General features: G+C 41.1%; 1 long non-coding RNA gene across 1 annotated transcript; it reads left to right on the top strand.

Annotated features, from left to right (window-relative positions):
* Positions 1-935: 935 nt before the first annotated feature.
* LOC142826702 (uncharacterized) lies at positions 936-5,274 on the top strand. Its single transcript, XR_012900905.1, has 3 exons — positions 936-1,067; positions 4,773-4,858; positions 4,996-5,274. It is a non-coding gene; the product is annotated as an uncharacterized LOC142826702 (long non-coding RNA).
* Positions 5,275-5,868: the final 594 nt, after the last annotated feature.

Genomic DNA, 5,868 nt, shown 5'->3' with positions numbered 1-5,868 from the left:
TCTTTTCTACTTTCTTATATCTTCAAACGTCTTCTGCCATTTACTCATGCTTGAGATGCTGGAAACAAATACCATATTCCTTCCCTTTTCAAATCCCAATCACCATTCAATCCCTCCAAAAAAATGTATTTGTTCTGTCACGATCAATATGTGTTAATTTTAGCTTAAGAGGTCATCACGTTACCACTATACATTTTGAAAAACATTTGCTAAGAATTGAATTTAGAGTAATATCAATTCTTCTCTAAAGCTATTTTGTACTGGAAAACAAAAGGTTTATTTCACAAAAATGAAGGGCTAAAGTAGAACACTCCTGCTATAGCCTTTGGATCAGAACACATACCATAGAAATCAATTTTCTTTTCCTTTCATTGCTACAGAACACAAAAGCTAAGGCTCAATTTCCCCTTTTCTTTTTTAACAAATGGAAAAGAGTCAACAAGGACCTTTATTAGAGCTACAAAAAGATGATTAGTATATTCTGTTCCTACAGATTTGATGCTCCTAGGAGATGAAAGATTTTTGCTCACAAAGCTCTCTCCTTTGTGCTTCCACTCGAGTCTAGAATGGATCTTCTTCTGCCTATGCCCTTATGTTTTTTTGGCATGCCATACCAGGAACAAAAAGTTTCCCAAAGCAAATGAAATAATTTATGATCAGAAAGAGAAGACGCCTTCAGCCTTACAAAAGAAAATCATAGTTTGGTTTACTGCCAGTAAATGGACAAAAAAGATATCCTCCAATGTAGATCTTCCTTAAACTTGTTGTGATATAATAGGAGAAAGGCAAAATTTTGTCTTAACTCTGAGATTTTGTTCTAGAACTCTCCATCTCAAACAGGCTTCACAATGGGCTCCTCATTTCTGTGGCAACGGGGGACAAGCCAGTTCTTTTTTCTGTGGCTAGAGGAAGAGCTCTCCACAATAACAGTTTCCAAAGAGGAAAAATGCCAATTATTTAAATGAGTCTCAGTTTTAGTCAACTCAGATCATTTGCTTTAGAACTTAGGTCTAATATTTAGAGATTTCCTGAAGGATTACCCTTTTCCCTTCCAAATTATTTAACAAGTCAAGAATAAACCCCCTGAAAAACTGGGCATAATGCAATCCTCTGAGGAAGGATTGACTCTTTGATATGGAGAGTCCTAGAATGAAAATTCAGAGGACATATAGTCCTCTCCATCTCAGAAAGTCTTCAGAGTGGGGTGTTGAAAGCAGTAAAACCTGCCTGGAGGAAGGATTCCAAACATCCTAATTTTTTCAGGAAGAACAGCTCTTGCGCGAGAGAGGGTTTTTGTGCAAAAAGGAGCCGTCTACATAGCTCCTTTTTGCACAAAAGCCTCTTGCGCAAAAATGGCTGCTAATTAATTATGCAAATGAAGTGTGGCAATATTGTACTCATTTGCATAACCTTATGTGGAAGAAGGCAGCAGTATAGATGTAGCCTGAGGGAGGGTTGACTCTTTGATGTGGAGAATCCTAGAATGAAAATTCAGATGACGGACAGTCCTATACATCTCAGTTTTTAGACTGGGATGTGCTGGATAAGGGTGTATTAGCCCCGCAGGGACTACTGTTAGGGTTGCCAGACGGTCTCCCAAAAAATACCAGACACCCGGTATTTTTTGGTTGAGCAAAAAAAAAAAACCAGGAAAGAACACAGGATAAGCGGCGATCGCGGCCCCGCCTCCCAGCTGGAACTCACAGGCTCGGAGTTGTGGGAGCCTGTGATTGTGCAGAAGCCTGGTAGGGGCGGGGGGAGTGGCTGGGACTCGCCCCAGCCAGGCTTCTGCGCAAACACAGGCTTCTAGCATCGATCATGGCCCCGCCTTTCAGCCCCCCCCCCCCCCCCGCCCATGCCAGGATTCCGTCTGGTGTGCAGCCCGAAAAATCAGAGAATACCAGACATTGCACATGTCCGGTATTCTCTGATTTTTTTTTTTACCGGACAAAGAGTGCAAATACCAGAGTGTCCGATAGAATACCGGACACCTGGCCACCCTAGCTACTGTCCTGTTGAGTGGTGGATTTGGCCAAGCATTCCTTTTTTTGCCCAGGTCCCATGTCATGGTCCATTCTATAAGGGGTGCTTAATAATTCTCCCACAGGCACTAGGAGGTTTCTATGCACCTTCTCTATTTTCCCTGATTCCGTCTCAGATTTAATCTTGTAGACCAGCAGATCTCCTAGCTTTTCCAGCACCAGGTAAGGTATGGATTTCCAGGGCTTGCCGAACCGCAGCGAGCCCCACTCGCCAGCTGCGCTGACCGGTGATCTGCGCATGCACAGATCACCCGAACCCAGCTCTTCCGGGTTACAATCTACTCGCCATGGGCAAGTAGGTTGTATTATTTGTCGAGCCCTGTGGATTTCCATCTGGCAGCAATCTTGTGCTTGACAACAACACCAAAACTTCATAGCAGCATTCTGTCCCCTGACTGGAGCTGCTACAGATGTATCCTTGCATCATACCAGTGCTTATTACTATCTGTGTTCTTGAGGGTGTCAGCTATAGCCAAGTGATAGGCATGTTGCAGCTTTTCTCTTAGGCAGTTATTCCGAAATAACTTTGATATGTAGACACACCCTAAGAGATGAACAAATATGGATTTATATTATCATGAGCTTTCGTGGGCTATATATACATACATAGTAGCAGTAGCAGAAGAATTGTCCTTTGCACCTTTACCTGGGTGAGATGGTGACTTGTCCATTGCCACAGCCTGAGGCTCCATATTCCTGGGAGTTTTAGCGCAGTGCGTGGTACTTTCCAGCTCAGCTATCTGTTCTGTCAAGGCCTGCACTGATTGGGCAAGTTCCTCTCTGTTGCTCACTATCAGTACACTTGCTAATTACAGGAGTGCTGTGCTGGCTGGCTCAGATGCTTGGACTTCCCAAAACTCACTGGCAGCCTGCCTTTCTTCCCCCTCTCTGACCTCTTTTATCAGCTGGGAGTAAGTTGGGGAATGTTCCTCATTCTCTTATCCGGAGATGAAGTAGAACTGAATTCTTATATGGACTTCCTCTCACAATTTGAACCGGTCTGGTCTGATCCATCTGCTTAGCAGTCACTGTTCCCCTCATGACAGCTCTCTGAAGCAGTCTCTTCAGCCTCTGTATATAGGCTGAAACCTTCTCACCCCTTTGCAATTGGGAATTAAGGGACTTCAGGGCCCTATACGCACTAAAGATGTTACTATGCAGTCCTTCACACTCACCTCAGCACTAGTGAACTTCAGGATACAAATCATTGGTACAGTGTGTACAATATTTCTCAGATTACAGGTTATAGTTAATTAATTGTTGATTTTTAAATGTATCACATTTTACACACACTGAATCCACTTATAGCTGGATATATATCTGTGTTCCTAGCATCCTCACTATAAAATCTCTTCCCAAATCCTGATGGTCCTTATTCACTAGCTCAACATCCTTTCTACTTTCTCATATCTTCAAACATCTTCTGCCATTTACTCATGCTTGAGATGCTGGAAAGAAATACCATATTCCTTCCCTTTTTGGATCCCAACAACTATTCAACCCCACCTAAAAAGTGTCTCTCTTCTGTCACTATCTATCTGTGTTAACGTTAGCTTAGGGGATCATCACATTACCACTATTCATTTTGAAAAAAACTCCCTAAAATTGAATTCACAGTAATATTAGTTTGCTCTAAAGCCATCTAGTATCTAAATACAAAAGGTTTCTTTCACATAATTGAAGGGTTGCAGTACAACACTCCAGCTATAGCCTTTGGATCAGAACATGTATAATAGAAATCATTTCTGTTTTCCTTTCATTGCTACAGAACACAAAAGCTAAGGCTCAGTTTCCCCTTTTCCTTTTCAACAAAGGGAAAACAGTCAACAAGGACCTTTGTTAGAGCTACACAAGGATGATTTGTATATTCTGTTCCGACAGATTTGATGCTCCTAGGAGATGAAAGACTTTCGCTGAAAAAGCTCTCTCCTTTGAGCTTCCTCTCGAGTCTAGAATGATCTCCTTCTGCCTATGCCTTTAGGGTTTTTTGGCACTCCATACCAGGAACAAAAAGTCTCCCAAGGCAAATTAAATGATTTATTACCAAAAAGAGAAGACTCTCTTCCAAAAAAAAAAAAAAAAAAAAAAAAATCTACAAATGTTTCCGTAGTTTGGTTTATTGCCAGTAAAAGGACAAAAAAATATATTCTCCAATTTTGACCTTCCTTAAACTTTTTGTTTAACTGTGAGATTTTGATCTAGAACTCTCCATCTCAAACAGGCTTCCCAATGGGCTCCTTATCTCTGTGACAATGGGGAACGGGCCAGTTCTTTTTATTGTGCCTAAACTTAGGACTGTCCCTTTAGGAAGAGCTATTCAGAATCATATTTCCAAATAGGAAAAGTAGCAATTATATAAATGTTTTTAAGTGCTATTCAACTCAGACCATTTGCACTAAACTCTGAGTCTGATATTTAAATATTTCCTGAAGGACTACCTTCTTCCCTTCCAAATTATTTAACAAGTAAGCAACAGTCAAGAAAAACCCTCCTGAAAAACTGGGCATAATGCAATCCTCTGAGGAAGGATTGACTCTTTGATATGGAGAGTCCTAGAATGAAAATTCAGAGGACAGATAGTCCTCTCCATCTCAGAAAGTCTTCAGAGTGGGGTGTTGAAAGCAGTAAAACCTTGCTGGAGGAAGGATTCCAAACATCCATGTAGGACTGAAATTGAACTAACGAGTTATTTGGGCACTGTGTTTCATAACATATTTCTTTCAAATGCAGATCAGCAAAGATGAAGATATTGGTACTCATCAGTAGTTTGAGAATGTGTGCATGGAAGGCTCTATGTAATCGCCACCTCATCAAAGGTGAGCAATCTCTCAACACAAAAAATGCTACTCTTTTCATGGGGTGTGTACTAATGAGAAGAGCTGTACTTGAGGTTTTGAATGTCTCTGCTATATTCACCTGCATTCTTCTGAATGTTCTGCTTCTATTTCCTTAGGATGTTTGGATCCAGTGAAGAACTGGTTGTAAATCCGAAAGTTGAAGGCAACTTCTGTAAAAGCAATCATGAAATAATAGATTTCATGATTCTAAGGAAAATAAGGTGTTAGAGCAGCAGAATCAGGACAATGGACTTCAAAAAAATCAAATGCTAACAAAGTCAGAAAGCTGGTTGCTAAGTTTCTGCTAGGGGAAGAAAATCCAAGGGATTTGGATCAGAACAGCTGGCAGTTTCTCTAGGGGACAATATTAAAGGCACAACAGCATGTTATCCCAATGTGAAGGATAAATAAAACAAACAGTAGCAGGGCAATATTATTCCATCAGGAGCTCTTTAATAACCTAAAAATAAAAAAGAAATTTACAGACAATGGAAACATGGACAAATGGCTATGGATAACTACAAAGAATAGCTCAAGCACATAGGGACAACAAAAGAAAGGCTAAGACACAAGGTTCCTTCCAGCCCTACTTTTTATGATTTTATCATATTATGCTCCTTCCTGCTGGGTCCAGGCTAAGCAGGGATCAACTGCTCAGAATGAATAGGCTGGAGCCATTCAACACATGTGATTCATTGATATCAGAGATGTCATGGGACCTGCCACCTTCCATGTCTGCTGAAATCTTATAGGGAAAAAAGCCTGGGATAAGAAGGTGGTTTGGGGCCTCCTCCAACCATCTCGGCACATGCCTTGCTTCCTTAGTGACAGGCTATAGCTAAACCACAATTCTTTTTCAGAAAAAGGTACGCAAATTGAGAACTGCAATTTGCGTACCTTTTTCCGATTCTTTTTTTGGAAGAGGCTTTTCCAAATTTGGCCTGTCTACACGGGGCCAAAGTGGGAAAAAACGTCCTCTTTCAGAAGAG

Source organism: Pelodiscus sinensis, chromosome 2, assembly GCF_049634645.1.
Source record: "Pelodiscus sinensis isolate JC-2024 chromosome 2, ASM4963464v1, whole genome shotgun sequence".
Taxonomy (NCBI): Eukaryota; Metazoa; Chordata; order Testudines; family Trionychidae; genus Pelodiscus; species Pelodiscus sinensis.
Note: the sequence above shows the minus strand (reverse complement) of the source record. Positions and strands in the feature narration are given on the sequence as shown.